Source organism: Prinia subflava, unplaced genomic scaffold, assembly GCF_021018805.1.
Source record: "Prinia subflava isolate CZ2003 ecotype Zambia unplaced genomic scaffold, Cam_Psub_1.2 scaffold_59_NEW, whole genome shotgun sequence".
Taxonomy (NCBI): domain Eukaryota; kingdom Metazoa; phylum Chordata; class Aves; order Passeriformes; family Cisticolidae; genus Prinia; species Prinia subflava.
In genome coordinates, this window is record NW_026961066.1 from 83,920 (window position 1) to 105,451 (window position 21,532).

At 39.1% G+C, this 21,532-nt stretch overlaps 2 protein-coding genes across 4 annotated transcripts in view; one reads left to right on the forward strand and one right to left on the reverse strand.

The window, feature by feature from the left end:
- LOC134565586 (uncharacterized protein C3orf26 homolog) overlaps positions 1–21,532 on the forward strand; it is a 174,597-nt gene that overhangs the window by 51,422 nt on the left and 101,643 nt on the right. The window lies entirely within an intron of this gene.
- LOC134565587 (filamin A-interacting protein 1-like) overlaps positions 1–21,532 on the reverse strand; it is a 118,696-nt gene that overhangs the window by 25,862 nt on the left and 71,302 nt on the right. For both annotated transcript variants that reach the window (XM_063425211.1, XM_063425212.1), the window contains exon 3: positions 6,609–6,698. The gene's annotated coding sequence lies outside the window, so the exon portion shown is untranslated. The remainder of the gene's footprint in view (positions 1–6,608; positions 6,699–21,532) is intronic.

Here is a 21,532-nt window from a genome sequence, read left to right on the forward strand (position 1 = left end):
CACCCCGGCTGCCCCCGGGTCTGCCTCAGTGCCCAGAGCTCCTCTGCACCTGCTCACCTGGCACTGGGGACAGCAGGGTGGCCTGGGAGGGTGAAGAGAGGGAGGGAGGAAGCTCTTGACAAAACACGTATGATGGTTTTGGGCAAGTGGCCATGTCACCAATAACTGTGGGACACAAATATGGCTCATATGTATTTACATAGATAAAAGTACCTGTCTCTAAAACTACCTAGTCATACACATATGCAAACTCACTTCACTGTGAGGAAAATTGTAAGGGCTGAGACCATGATACCTTGTAAAAATTCTGTGTCCAGAATCAGATCTCTTAGTATAAATGCTTGTGCAGGAGAGTTTTCACACTAGCTTTGCATGTGTGCCTAGGCTGCCTGGCTGTAGGCAGTGAAGAGGGATGGAGCTGGCGTTCAGAGGGCACTTCCACAATTCCAAAGGTGGATTCCCACTTTGGAGAAGCCCTGATTTCTCCATGAGGTGTAGCAGCAGATCAGTTGGTTAAGAACTTAAACTCTGAAGTATGAAAGCCTCTTTCCTTCCCTGTTGTGCACTCTTCCTTTCCAAAGGAATCAGTGTTGCTTCTCAGAAATCTTGAGCTTCTTGTTCAGTGCAACACACCAGAGTCTGCTTTGCTTAGGAATTAAATGTCAGAATTGCAGCAGGAAAATTGTGAAAATAGGTGTCTTATCAGCCTAATTAATTAGGTACTTCTGTCTCTAAGAAGTCCTGAGGCAGTAATTAGTGACTGATAGCCAGCATAGAGGGCGTGTGGGAGATCCCTTGACATTGTTCTGGGAGTACTTTGTCTGCAGCAGTGCTCAGAAACCAGAGAGCTTTAACACAGCAGGTAAGCTAAACCAGAAGGCATCTTTATGCCTTTGTGCAAACATATTTAGGGTATGGCATGCAGTCGATTCCCTACCTTCATAAAATGTAAAGTAGCACCAGACTACCTATGCTCTTATCTCCTGGGACAAGCAGATCATAACTGCTCAAACAGGAAAGGAAATGTGTAAGAGACGTGATTTAGGACTCAGATATCCTGAGCAGAATACATGAAGTAAATGGAAATAATTATTTGCTCATAGCATGGTGATGGGGGACACTCAGTGGATCAGTTTGCCACAGAATTGAAACAAAGTGAAGTATTTTGATGTACGGCATGTAGCTAAACCCCTGAGGCGAGTGCCACAGGATACAGCTAAGGGGTTTTCAGTGCTTTCAGTGAGGAGATTCACAGAGGAACAGTTTAGTTGTGGTAGTTCAGAAGGGTGTTCTGAAGACAGCTTAAATCCTTGAGTGACAGATGAGGGCATGCTAGGAGAAGGATCCCTGTCACTGCTGTCTTTCTGCAAACATCTGCTCTTGGCCACTGCCAGAAAGGTTTTTGAACTAGATCAGTCTCTGGCTTTCCTGATGCATTTTCCTGTAGCACAGGTGAGACTCTAGACTATTAATTCTCCAGTACCTTTAATGTAGTGAAATACATTTTGTAGCAATCCACTAATTATATGCAGTAAGGAGTCAGGCTAATTTTGCCTATGCAATGCTTTATACATTAGAAGTTAACTGCTGTCACGAGTCATTATTTCCATTGAAGAGAGTGATTCATCTTTCCGTGAGTAGTCAACAGATCTCTCAGTGGGAATGAAATTTTAGCTCATGTCACCATTCTGCAGGAGAAAATACATATGTAAACAGGACATTGTGTTTAGGTACATGTGTTTTCTGTTGAACTGGGTTGTCTGAGAACTTTTGTCTCGTGTATTTTGAGCAAATTTAGTATTCATTTGTGCATGGTTAGCTTGAGAATGGTAGTTGTGAAGAAGGGTTGCTCTTATGGGTAGTATAGCCTCTCAAATGTGCCTCTGTCCTGATTAGGAAAATCAACTTTTAGCTGCTATAACGGCTACTGGGGGTGGTTTTCCAATCAATGTTTTACTTGGTGTACATTTCTGCTGTGTTCCTTTCATATGTCTGGTAGAAATTTTCCTTACTTTTCTTTAATTGCTCATCAGAATGGTCTATTAGAGATGTCACTTTACACTGGAAAAGCCTCTTGGGCAAGAGCTAACCATACCAGATATGCCTTCTGCAATATTGTAACTGTCAAAATTTGCAAAGAATAACTATCTGGAGAACACAATTTCAGGATCTGTAATAAATCCAGGATCTGTAAATAAATATCACAAATTACCTTGCACTTCATTTGTGCCCCTGTGTTGAAATTTTTGTTTTTATTTTTTTACTTTGGCTGTCTTTTTAATATTCAATGTACAAACTTAGTAGGGAAGTTGGATGGAATTTGGAAAAATCTGAAGTTCAAAGGTCACTGTTTTACAAAGAAAATAAATATGCTACTGAACAGCATCTGTTTTAAGTTGGGGTAACAGTGTACATATTTTTAAGTATTGTATTTCTTGTGAAGAGATGTCTGTGAAGGTTAACTCAAAGGACAGCTTTTGAGAGGGCTTGAAACTGTGCACCATGACAAGATACAGGACTTCAATCTATTTAGTTTTAGGAACTAAATTTTGGCACAGCATTTGTCCTAAATCCTAGTCTTCAGGAGTCAGGACATTGTGACATCCTTAAAATGATTTTCACATCACAAGCCAAGTGCAGGAGAATCACTCCTCCAAGTGCAAGGTCCTAAGCTTTGTGCAACCACAGAAGTGGTGACAGTCAGAGGAACACTGTGAGAATGTTATCAGTCATTTTTTTCTTTTGGTGCTTCCTGCAGCACACTATGGTTCAGGCAATGATTGTGGTAAGAGGCTTTCAAACTGATGTAAAGACCAAGTTGATCTGACATGTTTTTTAACCAAGTGTTTATTAGTCGAAATAATCTTGGGTGTTTTTTGGCATAGTTTATGTTTGAGTGGGAAATTGAATCATTGTCAGAAGTCTGTGTATATTTGAGCATGTTAAGCTGAAGTTACCAAATGGAACTGTGGGAGGCTTTTGGCTTGTGTTTATGGAGTAGAAACCAAAGCTCCTACCTTGCTGCCTCAAGAGCCACAAAAATGTTAACAGAAGTCAGAGATGCACGAAAAAAATGTATTCCATATAGCCTGTCTACTTGCCAGTACTAGCTTTTTCCTTGGGTTAATTTCCACTGTTTTGTTCCATCTAGTTTAGGGTATTACAAGGGATGAGACTTCCTCTGCATTCCTGTGGAAATTATTTTGCAGTCCTCATAAGACTTTGTGATTTTTTTTTTTTTGCATTATTTATATTTCCTGGTTCTTACATTTCCAGAGCAGAATCTGCACCAAAACTATCAGGGGTTGCTTTCCTCTTAGCTTTGGCAAAATGATTCAAGCTTCCTTCTTGCTGCTGTCTGCTTTTGCTCAGCTGAATGAACCAGTGAACACTCACATGCCTCAAACTACAAATCTTTTAGGATAGGTGATACTTTGCTGAGGGCTACTCTGGACATTTTAAATCAACCTGCATGTATCAGGTAAAGCAGCTGGAGCTCTTAGAGTTTCTCTTATTGCATTTTCTTCTGTGTCTTTTAGACTGGGTTTTCACTCAAAGCCTTCCTAACTGGTTTCCCATGTTCTCCTCTCTTCCACCCCTCTCCCCTTTAAGGCACTTGTGGATCAGCCTCACAGTAGGCTTAGGGAATGGCCAATTGTAGGCACTTCAAACTAGACTAAGATGAAGTCAATGATTCATCAGTAAGCAAAAGCTGAAATTAATCATGTAACCTGCCTGTAAGATTTGGCAGATTTCCCCATTTCATCAGAAGTAATTTGTCCCTAAAGAATATGTTGCTTGTATTTGGACTGTTATGTACCCCAGACAAACTAATTTGAATTGTTGTATGAGTCTCCAGGAGCATGTGAGTTTTTGCAATTGTTTCAAACCTCAAAACATTACTGATCTATTATAATATAATTGATTCCCTCTATTTTATCTTTCAATTATGTATAATAAAATTAAATACACATTTACTTGAATCATTGTAACTAAATTCATCAGGAACTGTCATGATAGGTCAAGGAACATTCATTTGAATGTTATTTGCTTCATGAGCATTCATTAATTTAATTCATGAGCTGGGTGAAGTGATTGGAAATTGCTTACTTCTTCATTCTTTGTGGGTTTTTTTGGTTTGCTGAGCTAATTTCTTGTGTGTTGCCTTGCTTATGACCTGCTGTACACAGTAAGGTGCACAGTGGCAGCTGCCTGTTGAAAAGCTGCCATTTGGAAGGAAGCACAGAGCTTGTCCTGCAGGCCTGCACGCACACGTATAACACATGACACGTGGGTACGCCCTGCCCCAGGTGGGAACACAGGCTGCCAAAGGCACACAGAGGCTTTTGCAACACAGAATCACTTCTGGGAGAGATTTGGGTTTTAAATCTTTTTCTCCCCCCAGGTCGAGTTTGTAAATGCTTTGTGAGCTCTGCTGTACATTCTGAAGCGTTTCACAGTCTGGTTATAGATGAGCTAAGTCGCTTGCTGCCAAAACCCTGCAAAGTGTGAGCAGTGTGGAGCCTAGGGAGGAATGCTGGGCTTTAGAACTATGCCAACCTTAATATTGTAACCAAATTATGGTTTAAATCACAAAGTCAGCACAGTATCCTTGGAAGAAGATGCAAACTAGGATCACTGCACATAAAGGGGGAAGATGTGTGCAACACCTGTAAACACAGTGAAAAAGGAAAGTAAGAAGCTGTGGGTTTCTATCTTGTCAGGATATCTGTGCTGCATGATCAGTCTCTCACCAATCTTACAGCTGACCATTTTTAACACATACTCTGCAGTCTAAGTTGCTGTTCCCTCAGAGCCTTTTCTGGTGCCTGAATTGGAGAGATTGTGGTGTGGTGTAGAGCTGTTCTTGTCTCCTCCACAGCTCTTACACAATGTGTAGAAATGCAACAAAGCAAAGAAACTTTGGTTTGGTGATGTGCTAGGTTTGTTTCTTCTCACAGCTGCTGAAAGGGAAACGCTGGCCAGTGCAGTTCAGGAAACTGATAGCAAGTAAATTTATACCAGGAATGGAACTTAAAAATAATTAAACATGTTAACTTCTACACAAGTAAAGCTTATATGCCAGGTACCATTTAGCCTGCATCTTTGTGGCTGTCTGCCCTCCCACAGCCAGAATAAAAAAAGGTGCAGATTTTGGCTTGTTCAATGGAAATATGGGCATGATTGATACAGATCAAATCAATTTTGCTACTGAGAGATTAATTCATGCGCTGAGCTTATGCTAGTGATTGTGTGAATGCTGCTTCCTATATGAATTTAAAAAGTTCCTGACAATCTGCCTGACCTGAGACAGCTAGTTTTAAAACATCAGGATGTTTTGTGAGGGTACTGGGGATGGAAGTTTGTTGTATAACTCTATAACTAAGTTCTCTGCAAATTCAGAGTACTCTTTGCTGCTTATACAGTTTTAGTGCACCTTTATTGGTGCTACTGAGCAAATGAACAGTTTTATTTGCTGAGAGTCAGCCAAGTGGCTCTCTGTGGGAGAATGCTGAAAAACCTGACTATTTTAAACCCGTGTGTCTCTCTGCTCTTTTTCAAACACAGGATGTCTCTTTCTTCTGTGTATATCATGTTGTCTTGCCTCCCCATCCCTGATTTGGCCTGGCTGCCACAAAGGTGGTAACATTTCTTAAGTTCTCATCCCTCTTCGTGATCTTGCTTATTTTTTCTCCTCTGAAAAGCTCAGTCTTTTGCTTCCCTCTGTCAAACCCTTTGAGACTGTTCAGCGTGCTGAGAATTCATTGTTCTTCCAGTGTTCCTGCAAGGCTTCAGTGTCTGTTTTGGTGAGGCAGATAAGGAGTTAAAGGCTTGTGGAGTTTCAAAGAAATGCCGGACAGCTGCTGTAAAGTATTGCTACAAATCCTAGGTGACCTCATTCTGGTCAGACACCAGTGATAATATCCAAAACCGGGTGCAAGACAGGAAGTGTTCCAGGAAGGTGTGTGCTTCATGCAAAGGCATCAGAAATGTGCTTTACTGTAAGATCCATGTTAATTTAAATGAAACAGTGAAACTCCAGAATATGTTTACACAAACAGCATTTCAGTCCAGAACAAACATTGCTTGTTGCTCGAATGTACAAATGGCAAAAGCAGTCGTGGTAATCACCGGATGTATTTAATATAATGATATTGCTGGCTGTATGAACCTACTTTTTAAACACATGGGGGCTTCACTTAATTTTTGATTTTTTTTTTTTTTTACTATTTAAGAGGTATCTTTGACTTGAAAAAGTGGTAAAGGAGAAATGCAAATCTACTTACATTTTCCCATTTACTTTATGCTCAAATCATGATAATTAATGTACTTTTCACTAATTTAATCAACTGAATTCCTAGTAAGCAGAGCAAAATCTCTTTTTTTCCCTAATGCATTCTCTGCCTTAGAACTTAAGAGAATTGGCTATTGAAAGATTTAACATTTTTCACTGGTCAATCTACCAAGTTATCTGCAAAAAGTGTCCTGTATGTACAGGCTCTTATGATTTCATTGTACTGAAAAGTTCAGGCATGAGAAGGCTTGTATTTTATTTATATTTTTCAGAAATACCCACATAAAAGCATGCAAATAAAAGTAATTCCTACCAGTTCAGAGCTCTTCTGCTGATAGTTAGGGATATTTTCCCTAAATTTCCTCTTAGTTGTCTCCAGAATTGTGCCTCTTATAGTATGAATCTGCAGTAAAAATCAAACGTAAATGATTATTTTTTTAAAAAGCATAAGTAAATATTGCTTGAGAGATTTTTTTATTTAGATTGCAGAGGTGCTTATTTCAGCATTAGCTAGATTAATTTTTATAAAATAATTTATTAAGAGTTAGACTAGATCCAGTAAAGATTCTACTATTTAAAAAGTTGCACATCAATAATATGATTCACTGAAATGAAGTCTAGCAGATGCCTGTAGGAATACTAAAATAAAGCATTGCTGTTTAGCCTCTGATCTTTGTTTCATTTAAAAGCTTGTTTCTCCTGTACCTTTTTTCTCTATTCTTCTGTAGTTTAAAAAATACTCATTTATGTTGGTAGTGAGTGAACCAATTCTAGCTGCTGGAACTCATGTAGCAATTTCCTCTCTGGAAATTGGCCTGTTTGTGAAGCTGGGTCGCTGCCCTTGAAGGGCCCTTTGAAAAGTGCAGCTCATGGCCAGGGATCCTGGGGATGCTGAGTGGTAAAATAGCAGAGGTTGGGCTTTTTTACAGAGATGTGACCTTGGACCTCGGGTGAGGTGTATGAGGAGATAAAGGCAGGCTGGTGGACAGAAGACCTGAGTGCAGCTGAACTCAGTCAGCCCTGCACATGCTGAGGAATGAAACAAGTATGATCTGTGTTTTCAGATGGTCCAAGGATGTAACAGAAAAGAAAGGCAAGGAAAATGGGATTATTTAGATGCAGGAAGACATATTTTTTGTTATTTGCTGGTATCAACTCATTTGATATACACACACAGTTGGTTCAAACTGAATTATATTTTAGATTTGTCTGCTGTTTCTGGAAGTTATTGCCAAGAGTGAAAAACCACATAATACATTTCTAGCATTAAACCATCTATTACTGATGGGTAATGACAGAGGAGAGGGAGAAGGCACCAGTTAGTCTGGATTAGCTCATGTGCTCTGGATAACTCTTTCTTGAACCCTTAGGTTTCTAAAGTTCTACTAGGCTGTGCTGATTTCCTGCAGCTTTTTGGATGAATTGTCTCCATGTCAGTGTCAGGTAATATCAAGTATTCCCATGATTGTCTGCCTCAAACTTTTTCAGGTAATGTGCCTTTTGACCACTTTTCTATTGGCTATTTTAATAAGATAACAAATACCAGAAAGGCTGCAATAACACCTTTTAACAAAAGAAGCATGTTGGAGTTTTAAAATTACAGATGCCCTGTCACTTGCATTTTGCTTATCTTTGCTAGATAAATGCTAGTGGCACAAAATTTTGGATCTGTAGTGGCTTTCTTGTTTACATTCTGAATTTTTGGTAGTGAAGCAGGGAATTCAACCTCAAAGTCAGAAGGGAGAAAGTTTTTGTAATTACCAGTTACTGACTGAGACACAGGAGGGAGATAAAACCAGAATCCTGTTTTACTAATTGTTGATTGAAACAAAAAAAAAAAAAAGTGAGATGGAGTGTAAATATTCACCTTACAAAATTATCTAGCAGTGCATGATATGAGAAATGATGTCAGTCCATGAGTCTGTCTCCTTGGCTTCTCAAGGAGATCTACCACAAGGAACTTTAATGTGTTTTCTTGTAACAGTGATGTAAAAAAATATGGGGTTTTTTGTTTGTTTGTTTGTTTTCTTCAAAGTATATTGGGTTGGTTTTGACCAATAAATGTGGATTTTGATTCTGTTCAGTCCATAATTCCAGCCAGTTCTGTGACTGTCCCTTTTTGATCTCAGTGTATTCTGATCTTTCTCCTGCATCTTTAGACATCCAGCTGAAGCATTTGCCTCCTCATCAAATGTACAGAAGAATTTGGCTCTTGTCTTGGTATTCTGAAAGAAACTAAAGCTGGCTGTTGTGATTGTCCTCATCAAAGGCTCTTGCATGGTACACACAGAGCATCAAGGAATATATTGTCTTACTGCTTAGAAAGCTCTGTTTAAAAATCTGCGTCTTTGTTTTTGAAAAGAGTAGGATTTCTAAATGATTTGGTGTTTTTTTTAAAAAAACAAGCAATTGAGATTTTTTGTTAAATTTATGTTTTAACCTTGATGCTACTGAGCTTTTTAAGTTGGATGATTGAGATAAGGCCTGGCATAGATGAGCTAAAAGTGTCAGTTTTGTGAGTGGTTACCTGTGAAACAGAGAAATGCTCAGAATCACAACACCCTGCACTCTCTTGCGTACTTGGAATGGCACCTACAGATGAATGAATAACCAAAAGGAAATATTAAAATATTCACAGGGTGCATGAAAGTCCTGATAGTGGCAAGGGTAGGTAGTGTTTCCAAAGAGCAAGGCTGTAGTTTAGGGTGGTTTGATATGTCTTCCTTGAATGAATAAATGACTCCACTGTTGTCACCTCTCTCCACCCTTACAGCCTATTCATGTGCTTTTTGAGTAGTGTTTGTACAAACTCTCTGTAGTTGTACAAACTCTCTTGACCATTTTCTTACGGAATTCTTGCAATCGCTCCAAGAACACCATTTGCCTTGCACCTCTGCCAGTTTGGTAGGAGTTGTGTGTGCTCTGCTTTGACTCTCTGCCCTTCTTTCAGAGGGTAGCATTTGACTCTTCTGAGCCTGTTTCTGCTCTGCTGAAGGGGGTGGTGATGCTGCCCTGTTTTGGTAAGGCATCCTTCTGATCAAGAGGTGAAACACCAGCTAGAGCCTTCTTTTTACCGATCCCAAAAGAGTCTGAATACAAACTGCATGAAGGCCTGTTGTCTCTGAAGGCGATTTAAGGAGATCCTGCTGGGATTTGGTTCTGTGTCTGAGTCATTTGAGCTTGTTTTTTGACCCATTAATAAACCCTTGTCACACTACTGCTGTTGCCTTTTGTTACAGTCATTACATTCCTCTGAAGTCTCTGTGGCCATTGTCTGCTTTGTTTCTTTGGTTTTGTTTTTCTTCACTAGGGATAGATTTTTAAATTGGCAGAAGACGTAAAATTCAGTTCCCACCACCAGAAAACTCTGTGCCTTTGCAAGGGGTATAAAACAGCCATGCAAGCTCCACTGCATGTTCCCTTTGGGAAAGTGCAGCTTCCAGTCTCCCTTGAGTAGCTGTGCAGCTTCGTGTGCTGTGAGTGTTCCTCCTCCTTGCTGTTCTGCACAGGTTGCACAGAGGAAGGTACAAGAAAAGCCTCCAAGGCCCCAGACATGTGCTGTGGGATATTCAGCACTGCAGAAAGCTCCTCTCACCCTTTTGTGTGCATGAAGCACGCACAGGCTCTCCCCATGGGACAGATACCTAATGCATTTGAGAGAGTCTCTGCAAGCTCTGGCTTTCTGCTGAGTGTGTGTGGGCCATTTTAAACAGCTTTCTCAGAGGGGACAAAGGTCAGTTTAAAATTTTTAGGTGTACTATGTAATGCAAGCTGTTGGCAGATTTGGAAGATCCCCGTGAAATCTTTGTCAAGGATGAGGCCTTTTCTTTCCAAGAGAAAGTTTTGGATGCAGAGTGGGAAGAGGAGTATTTGCTAGATATGTCCGAAATATGTTTGTTTTGAAAGCCACTATTGAATTAGGTGTAAACTGTGAGCCTGGTTTATATTCCTCAGGGCAGGAGAAGATGGAATCTGTTGTTTATCTGAGTGGAGGTTTTCCCCAGGGTGCTTATATACACTACAGAATATTCATTACACTGTTGGCATTGTATCTCTAAATCTTTTCTTTGATTTCAGTCTTAAATTAAAAAGACAAGCTAGATATCCCCACTCCTCCCAAAATAAACCTAAGTTGTGAAACTGTCCTTAACACTTTTGCTGAATGAAGCACAAACACCTACTGTTTTCTGGCAAATCCTGTTTATCAATGTAGACACTCTTCTGAGAGTTTTTTCACTGTGTCCACATAGTCTTTACATGACCTTCAGAAAGACCGATGACAAAGGCACATTACTGCCTATTTCAGATTTGGGGTTATCTGTGTTTTCCAGCATATGACATTGAACAACCACCAGGGAAAAAAGAATTTTTTGCTTCTCTCAAGTTACTGTTGGCTTTAAAGCAAGAAGCCAGGAAAGGGACATGCCATTTACAGAGGTTTAGAAAACCTTCAAAACATCTCTTCTGAAATTTCCATTAAGAGACATAAGGCTAGTGTCATGACATGATGGAGAAGCTTTCCAAACTGGCTTGAGAAGATAAATGCATTTTCTTTGTTATTTTGCATTCCACTAATATTGTGATCATTGTGCTACCATTTCAGCTATTACAGTTGGTCATATTTTGTACACTACCTTTAATATTGCAAAAAAGATGCCATTAATAATGAGTAGGAACAAAATGGTTAGCTGGTTTTAACTGAGTGACACATTTTGGCTATTTCAGCTCAGCTGTTGTAGAGGGTCAAAGGAGATTTCAGTTTCTAGAGCCTTGCTTTAAGATGGAAAGTAGACCTGAGACCCTGTGGTTCAAAGCCATGAAGGTAAGAAATTAATTTGGCAGTTCACAGAATTGTTGCTAAGATAAAATGAGAGGAAAGTGAGGGAAAGGGGAGTGTTCAGTGGGAAGGGAGTATCAAGAAAATAGTCTGTTTAGGAAGACTTAGAAACAGATGAAACCATGAGAAACCGAACAAAGCGCCTTCATAAGTGGGTTTGCCATACACTTAGACTTAAGCACACATTTTCTTTGGTGTCCTGGAAATTACTACTATTACATGGCTTTTGTGGATTTGAGTTTTAACACAGCGCCTGCTACTACCTGCACACCTTGTTTTGGGTGATAATTTTGTTTCAAGAAACCAAGGTTAATTCCATTCCACTTTTAAGGTTAATCTGCAGGGGATTTATTTGCTTCAGAGTGAATGGTAGTGATCTGCCTGTCCTTCAAGTGACCATTACTTTTACAGGATATTATAGGTGAAATAGCCGTATTGCAATAATGTAGATTATAGCCACATTTATCAAAGTGACTGCTATCAATTCAGACTGAGTAATAATTTTTAAGTGAAATTCTGAAATTTTCCATTTTTCACTTGCCCCACTGATTCCCCTTATCCTTTTTTATATTTAGTGGAGTAACCAATTTACCTGGCTGGGACATGAATCTTTCCTAACAGTACACTTTGTACTCATTGTACAATTGGTTCCCAACTGTACAGTATAAAAGATGTTTAAAAACATCTAGACTAACATGGAAATTACGTAACTGTGGTGAAAACTTCAAAAGAAAGCTTGGGGGTTTCCCCTCCACCCCCTTTGCTTTGTTTAGCTACATGTTTGGGCTGGATTTTTATCCGTGCACTCTTGCAAATCCTTCGTATTTGTTCTCTTAAGTAACTGGTTCATCAGGAACTTTTAATGAAGTATGTAATCTCACGCTGGGAAGATACCTTTTTTTGTTTTTTCTTTTCCCTAGTTTCCATGTTCTTTTAGGGTGTGGTTCAAACTAAAATGAAGTGTAGGTTGGCCTTTCCTTTTTTGACCTGCCAAAGGGTTTGTTCTGTTAGCATTGCTCTGCTCCCTGTAAATCAGACATTCTTCCTGGGCTGCGTCAGGTTACTAATGACATGATTAATGCAGGAAGGGTAGAGAAGGGTGACGTAGTGGCTCATGCAAAGTTTACCTGAGAATTATCTGTAGCTCTCTACTGTTTAGTGTCTGTGTGAGTCATGGCCTGAAGCTCTGCCATTCCCTGTTCTTCAGCTGGGCAAGATCACACTTACCTCATTCTATGTATGTATTTCTCCCTTTCCTGCCAGATCTGATTAGAAGCACTTTTGTTTTAAACTCTGTTTATGAAACATTCAATACACTTTTTGCAGATAGCTGACCATAAGGCTAAATGAAAAGTGCCATTAGACTTCTGTGATCCAGACAGCTTTAGAAACTTTCTCTGTCCTTACATGAATTTTGATTTTTATCAACTGAAGCATTTTCACGTTCACGGGTTTAACAGTGATAGTGTTTTGACATTAGTGAGCTTTGCAATAGAGCCGTGAGTCAGTTGCTGTCTGTCCGTAGTGTCTCCTGTTTCTTCTTGTGTTTATGTACAGATAAAAGCTTACAAAATACAAACAGCAAGTTTGTGCTGCTGTCTCTGGCTTTTGAAACTTCCTTGTGCTGCAGGTGCAAGAGTTCCCATCAAATTTGGTTCACCTATTGATTCCTTAATGAAGTATTTGGGAAATTCATGTTTCTGATATGAAAATGTTCTTCTGATACCCTTTAAAGCCTTGGTCATTCCCTTGTTGAGGGCTGGCTCAGTGTTCCTGCAGACAATATTTCTTCTGCCATTTGTTTATATGTGTCCTTCCACTGTCACGTGCTCTTTTAAAAGACCAGAATGAAGTCAGTGTAGAATTTTTAAGTAATGCAGATTAGTTTTTCCAGATTGCTTTTTTTTACTCTGTAGAACTGTCACAAAGTCTTTGGCATCCTTCAGAACTGTAGCTTTCCTCAGCTGAAGCTGTCGCCTTTTCTCTGTGCGAGCTGCTGTCTGAATTATCTTCTGCAGAAAGTGCTCAGTGTTTAACTGCACAAGAATATGCTGAAAGCAGGCTATCGTTTTCCAGCCAGCTCGTATCTCACAACCTGCCAAAGCCTATATTGGGATCACAATGTGTGGGAAAAAGTTCTAAAATGATAGACAGAAAAATGTCTTGTGGGAAACCTAAAATGCCTTGAGACTCATTCTGCTAATAAAGCATGTTTTTACAAGCCAGCATCATCCTCTTTACTTTTAGATATTTTCAAAAATGAGAGCTGGAGAGCATAACATTTGTGTAGTATGTAAACAACCTTGATAAGTGGAAAAGTGACATTTCTTGGAAATAACATTGCCTTAAGAGAAAAGAATGGTCAAAGTGCATAATTAGCCAGAAAAAAACCCCAAACCAACTCAATTTAGTTCTAAAAGGATCAACTACTTCTAATAAGGGCTATACTGATGCGTGAGATAAAATTTTATTTGCACTTTGATTACATTTTGCAAACATATCCTATAGGAAAACAAACATTCTGTGATCTGTTAATCTCAAAAGGTGCACCAGACGAGTAAATTCTTATTGTCAACATATCATTAAAATATCTAAAAGTTCTTGAATGCAATGTGAACACATTTTATGTACAGTGTAGCATATGCTAATGGAGTTAATGATGATAATTACACAGATGCCTGAATGGGGATGGCAAAAGTTCATGTTCAGCTTGATGTATTTAATTTTCCTGCTTTTAAAGGAACTGTTTACATAAAAGAGTAACGTAGATTTTGTTCAGTGAGTTGGTGTTTAGGCAAAAAATAAGCATATTGTTTGACACGTGCCATTATGTAAGCTGTGTTTCTAGAATCTGTCTTTCAGTTTGAGCAGTGAAATAGTATTTCTGGCTTTTGTTTTAATCTGGTGAAGTAGCCAGTGCTGTAGAACTGATTTTTTGCTTTTTGTCCAATCCTCTCTTCTTTCATGCTTGCAACTAGAAAATTAATCAAACAAGGCTTTTTCTTTTTCAAAATTGAGAGGCACTGAATGAAGTAAAAGTGTAAAAAATAACTGTTCCATAAAACTTGCACCTTCACTTGTGCAGGTTTATGAGACAGGACATTGCCACCCTCCAGTTCATCAGGTTGTGATTACCTCTTGCTGCACAAAGTTACCTCAAACTGCCCTAGAGAGAGAGAGCAAGCTTTGTCTGGCTCCTTGCCTCAGGCAAGCCCACAAATCCAGAGGAAGCTCTGATTGAGGAAGGACCCAAGAGGCAGGAAACAGATGTTGGCAGCAGGGTCCTGGCTCAGGTAGCCAGATAACAAATGTACCAAGCCAAAATAACCAAGTGGGTTAAATGGTAACTGCAGCTCAGTCTTATTTATTGGGCTACTTGAATCTGGGTTTACCTAAGGAATACTGTGCCTTTTGCACATGCTCTGCTTTGTTTGGCATGTGTGGTGTGTTGTCAAGCTTCAGAGACCTTGTCTGATAACACCAAGGTCACCCACCACGTGTTTTCGTCTGCAGTTGGGTACCTTTCTCAAAGGCTTGCTAGGGTCATCTTGGTATTTCATTATCTTCTATGTGGCCAAAGATCACCATACATAGGGGGTGCAAAAGAACAACACTGGAGTCTTACATGTTCAGAAAAAGTCCTTTGAGGTCTCCAAAACAATGCAGATTTAGTATTTTATTTTTGCTGTCTATACCTTTCTTACTGTGGCTTTCCTAGTACATTAGTTGTACCAGCACCATAGGAAGCCTGCAGCAAACAATTTCATTTGGGTGTTGGCACCTTATCTTCCAGGGAAAGTGCATAGAAATGCATTTTCCAATGTGCTTTCAGGCTTTGGATGTTCCTGGTATCCATTCATCAGTTCAAGAGTCTCATATTATAAGATCCCAGAAGGATATGGGGAATCTCAGGGTTAAAAAACAAATTTAAAAAAAACCCATAAACAAACCCACAACAAAATAAAACCTAAAAAACAAAACAAAACCAAAAACCAAATAAAACAAATAAAAACGCTACCCTTGAGTAGTACAAGTGAAGCACTGTGATCTTGGGGGGGTGAACATGATGCTTTAAGGCTGTGCCAAGAAGACATCCCTTGTCAAAGAGAGGTGGTCCATGCTTGTGATGCAGTGGAACAGCAGGGCAGAGTTCTGTGCCTGGAGCCTTTCTTGTGGCTCCTCTGGCTTTTGAGAAGGGCCTGGACAGTGCCTCTGTGATGGGATTTCTTGCATTTTGTTTGAGACTCTACGTCTGTCAGGTGTTTCTCAGAAGCAAAGCCTTTGCTCCTGGTTTGTTGGTGGCCTGCCTGGACTTTAAAACCCTTTCAGGGTTGTTGCTGCCCGACTCGTGGCTCGCTGGGGGAGCCCTTGGTGTGAGCTCCTGCAGGTGGATAGCCACAGGCTAATTCAGAGGGTTTCTCAGTGCCCTCTTGATCTTTGGTTTAACAATGTGAGAAAAGTGCATCATGTGACCGTCAGAGATCTTCCTTCATTGCTGCTCTGAATTTCCTCTTGGGGTTTGGTGAGTTTGTCTTGTTTTTTAGATTGCCCTGATTTTCCCTCATCTCCCATGATTGCCGCCGCCACCATTTTTCCATTTGAGAAGGTGTTTCCAGAGATAACCTCTTAGGCTTCCTGAGTGCAACCCTGTGATATCCTTAATTTGTACATGTTATTTTCTGCCACTTCTCTAGTGTTGGAAATTTCCATTTCCCCAATCTCTTCAGGAGCGGTAGGACAAAACTCGCCGTGTGCGGGTGGTGTATTTGTCTTTTAGACCTCTATAACAAATATTTTCCATTTCTCTATTAACTAAATCCCACTTGTATGGAAATATTGGAATGTGCTGACTGGGGATTTGTTTTAATATCATGAAAAGGTTTTTCTCTTGTAATGAGTCTCCTAAATGCATGAGAAAGATAACAAGAAGTCACCGAACACTGCTATAGTATTTTAGAAGCTGGTTCAGATATGAAGAGAGTTTTTTCTTAGTTGAATGCCACTTAGTAAAAATGGAATGAGGCTGTGTAAAAGTAGTGGATCTGATACTTCTGTCACTGACCTGTTGTTCTAGGGAAGAAGGACTTTAATCTGTTTTTCAGTCATTCCCAGTGGTGGGGAAGGACCAGCTGAGAAACAGAATTTGATGATAGTAAGTTCTACCAAATTTCATTTCAGTGGCTTCCCAGGTAGGAGAGAGAAATCTTGGTGTGAGCTTGTGGATCTACTTATGTCTTTTCAAATCCCCATAAGGCACAAAGTCATGGGAAGCCAAACCACACTGGTTCCACTGTTTGTAGAGCTGCTTGCTCTTTTCTGTGGTGGTTTTTTTTAAATCAAATTTTGTCTGCCTTTGCTAAACTTCTGTTGTGTTGCTAGCTTTACTGTGTATGTTCCAGTTGCTAAAACACAAGAAGCCACAAAGGGCACCAGTGTAATAAACAAGAACAAATAAGGACAGTCTGAAATGCTGTTACTTGCAGATAGTTGACTTAAAATCTGAAATAAAAAATGCTTCTGTTTTTGGTATTTATTTTATTTATAACTTTCTTACACCACTATGAACTTTCTTTTCTTCCACTGGAATAAATACAAGAGGACTACTGCTCACTTGCAACTATTTAAGAAATGCAAACAATGAAAGTAAAAGATACTTCAGATTTGAGAATTAGTTTTATCTAAGAGTAATGATTTTACATTCTGAATGTTAGATCTGTTTTCAATTCTGTATGCATGTTCCTTAGGCAATCTTATGAAAACATCTTCTGATGAAAGTTCAAGTTTCTGATTTTTCATCTTTTTTCTGATTACCATTTAATATAATGAAATAATCACCATGGTGCTTATGTTACTTTAGCTGTAGTTATTTATAAGTAACAAGAATTGGGCATGGAAATCTATGATTATAAAAGCAATTTAGCCTCGTGGATATCCTTCAAAATCCCCTGTTTATGTGTGACAACAGTATGAGATTACATTCAGTTTGAGTCCTGTATTTAAAAGTTTCTGAATTTCTGTGGTCCAGCCTCCTCTTTGAAACCTTGAAAATTACCTGTTTGAAGCTTGTGTCTGCATGATCCTTACTACAGAATTGCTCCAATTTCTTTAGAGAGCCATCTAGAGACCCATTTAGAGACCATCAGGCAAAGTGTTCTTATATTCCTTTGTCACACTGCTTCAAGACAGATTTCTCTCTGGTAAAATGGTTTCCTTTATTACCTATTTGTTTGTATTGATAATAGTTTCCCTCATAAGGTTAATTACTGTTTTGAAGAAATTGCCATTTCCCATTCTCTTGTAACTTGCTTACTTTAGATTTGTTTGGGAATTCTTTCTGTTTTGAAGGTGTAATGCTCCAAGAGATGATTCTTAATCTTTCTTACCTTTTCCTCTCTCTTTCTTTTCTGATTTTAGGTAAGAATGAGTTTTGAAGTATTTGTTGGTTTGGAAGAACTTCTGCTTGGGTAAAGTATTAATCTGTCTATCTTCCTTAAAAATGGTATTCATTTTCTCTGAATTTAAGGGAGGAGAGGGAATTCTTGGCCAAAGCTAGTGCTGTGCCCTTCTAAATACTCTGATACAGTTGCTGGTAGAGTTTGAAAATTTCAAGTAGGTGTTTGAGGTTTTCTTAATAATTTTCTATATGCAGGATGATAGTAAAAAAGTACAAGCAAGTTATTAACTGTCACCTGTTGTAATTTGGAGAAGTTTGAAATACATTTCTCTTAAATGAAGCAGTGTACTGCTTTAGATCTCTTGTTGAATACCTGCATGCTCAAAGGCTCTGCCCAAGTATATAATAAGGCTTATATAGTAGAAGCTCTTCCTCTGTCTATATCCAAGACGAATATAAAACTAAATAATATAAAGTAGGTCAGCTAAATACACACTGAAAATTAAATGGTAATTCAACAGGGCACTTAACACACATTGCAATACCAGGATTTCAGAGTTGTTTCTTCTCTTTTGAAATAAAAAAGCCTGCTATGTCCTTGCTGGGTAATAATGATGTGGGGGCTGTTCTGAATTGTGTTTTTCCCTCCACAGCCATTACTAAGAGTAGATTTGGAAGCTTCTGTTAAGAGGCTGCAATCTCAAGGGAAAAGATCTTTCATTTAGCAAGCCTAGGGACAACTTCTGATTATAGGAGAATTGGTTTATTGTGGAAAGAAATGCAACTATAAATATGACTTCCTGTGCAGTAGACATGTTTGCCAGTTTCTGGAAGCTTGAAAAAGAAGATCTTGTCTGGTTACAATTCACAATCAACCTATGGAAAGGAGTTGGGAACAGCAGCCCATTTCTTTTATCAGGGACACTCTTGGTTCAAACTACTGCAGTTCTGCTTTTTGTTCTTTTTCCTATACATATACAGTTTTAATTAATCAGTGAGAGGCCCAGCATGAGGTAATGCTGGAAATCAACAATTTGAATCCTGTGATTCTTTATAGAGAATTAATGGAAGCAGAGGTATTGCTATCTCCTTGGTCAGAAAGAATGTCATTTGGACAGTATCTAAAGGCAGGCTCTGGGCTGCTGTGTGCATGCTGTTCCTTTGGGGTTTGTCTGGTTTCAGAAGATCAAAACTAAAACAAGAAATACTGTAATTCATACTGGGAAATAACCCTGATCTTTAAAATTCTCTAGAATATGTGTTGTCACAACTTAGTCAGAAGGACCCTCTGTAGTCATCTGGTCTGATCCTTTGTGTAATGTAAGGCAAAAATCTCTTGCTTATTATTCAAACAGATTTTATGTGGGCTTCAGCCTTTAATAAAATCACTGCAAGCTGTGTTAATTCTAATTTTTCTCAAGTCTTAAATATGCTTCTCCCTTGCCATTCTGTCTGAAGGGCCATCAGAGATGATCTCAAACAAAATGTTTGAGATGCTGTGCTTCTAGAGACAAAGCCTGTAGCTGCCCAGAGGTGGGTGCATGGTGCTTGTCCTTATCTTTAGGGCTCCCCATGAAACTGGATCTCAGGTGGCAGTGAGGACGAGCTGGCAAGCAGTGTGACAAGGACAGTAGGGCAGAGAAGTAGTGACACTTGATGGCATGAGAGTGAGGAAAAGGTGTGAGAAAGCTGGCATCAATCACTGCTGCAGAGAGGTAAGAAAACACTGATCTAGGACTTCACAGATGGGATTCTCGTATTTGTTCTCTATATACTGGCCCTGACTGTGTTCTTATTTTTAGAGTAACCAGACTTAGAAGAGAGTCAGGCTTTTGGATAGTGGTTCTCAGTGGTAGAAACTTGAGAGGAGGAAAGGGGGAAAGCACTTGTGCCCCACATCCTGCACACACTCTTGCTTATATACTTTCTCTCACTCACTGTTGTCCTTTCCTGGCAATCTCTTCTGCTGGTTAAAGAATTACCATATTTGAGAGTTTGAGGCTGAGCACAGCTTTAATTACCTGGCTGGTGTATTGCATTAATTTCACTCTCTCAGCTACCCACCTCCATATGCTCTTCCCACTTTTGTCCAGCTGCCCTGCAGTGTTATGTACTCCACAAAGTACATAAAAAGTACCAAAAACCTGGACATTGTGCCCTGCTGTGGGCCACCTCAGCATGCAGTGCATGTATGCATACTGCACACACAGCATAAGCCTGGGCCCTGTGGACAGCCTTGCTACAGTGCACTTTTCTTGTTTCTCTTCTGTGCCTTGTTCTCTGAATGGACAGGAGCTTGGGGGCAGGGAGGAAAGAACAATACACTGAGAAAACCCTAGATTTCACTTCCTTGAGATCAGGTTTTGCACTGGTTTTATAGAGTCATTTTATGTCATTGAGTTAAGAAAATGGTGAATAGACCTACACTTGAGTACAGATAGAAACACTACTTTCTTTGATCTGAATTCTGTCCTGTGACTTAAAGGAGCCACCTTCCTACAGACAAACTGTCTCCTCTGAATGTCTTCAACATCATAAAGCTCATAATCTGGGAAAGAAATTAAGCATGCAGTTCACATTATTTATTTTGAAATATAAGTTTAACTAAAAAGAAAAGAAAAAATAATTAAGTATAGCTGTAGATTACATCACTTGTTCTGCAGTACTTATATTTTCTACAAGGATACCAGTTTACTGCCAAAATATGACTCAAAAGATCAATAGCAAACAATCTGTACAAGTTTACACAAGAGAACTGAAGTAGTTCATTCCATAAGCATTGTGTTTTAAAAGCACACATTTCAAAAATAGATACTTCTTTAGGAAGGCTGCTTTCTTAATTTTCACTGTTGCTTTCAGAAGTATGTCCAAACAGTTACAGGGTTGTTTTTTTTTTTTTTCTGAGAAATCTGTTGCTGCACACTGAGGATGTAAGGGAATCGGAATGGCTATGGCTCTAAATGCTTGCAGTTAACAGAGGTCAGTCATAATATTTCTGGCCACAAAGACAGTTTTAAATTTTAAAAAAAGAATACCATTTGATGCATATTTATTGTAACAGAATTGAAATGGAGGTCTGGAAGGTACATTGCTATTTAAGGTTGTGCTGATCATGGTGACTGTGGTTGAGGGAGACTCATTTGTCATGTCTTTATAAATATTGCTGTGCTGTGCATTTAATGTTTAATGTGTTTTGATTGCTTTAAAAACCCCTGGATTTTTTAATCTAAAAATCTGTGTATTAAGAAGTGAAGGATACTTTCTCCATATCTGCACTTGGTTAACATTTTACAGAAAAAAATTACTTGCACAACATAATACTGCACTAATAGACATATCTCTTATTTCTGTATAGTCCGTTTTTGTTGAAAGTGTCAAACATTTTGCTTTTCAGTCATTGTCTTCAGAGTTCTTTTATTCATCTGTATGTTGGTCCATTTACCAAGCCAAATATCACAAGAGAAAAGGAAGGAGAGCTGCCAACTCTCCCCTGTTTTTTGTTTCTGAGATTAAAAAGTTTCACACAAATTTCTCAAGCTCTAGGAGGGAAAATGCACAGTTTAGGAATGAATCCTATCCCTTTCGTTCAGCTCATGCTTTTTATTAAACTCTTTGGCTCTTGATTTTACATTATCTACCCTGTAACTGATAGTCAAAGTCTCCACAGCATTTCCAACAATTCCAGAGGCGTCCTGACCATCTACAGATAGTAATGTTTGATAGCACAGGGGGCTTTTTTATGCTGCAAATGTCTGGGTATATAATAGCTTTTAGATTTGAGAAAAAGCACACACATTTTAGAAAAACAACTGAAAAAAATAGAAATTGGAAAAATTAGAGTAGGTGGGAAAGAAAGGCAACTGAGTAGTCAGCTTCTGGTGTATTGCTGAATGTTCCTTAATTTTGGTACTATCTGTGGAGATTGTGAGAACAAACTTCATTATTCTTAGCAGTTCACCCACCACAAAGGTTTGTTCTCCTTTTATAGAGGACTTGTCAAAATACT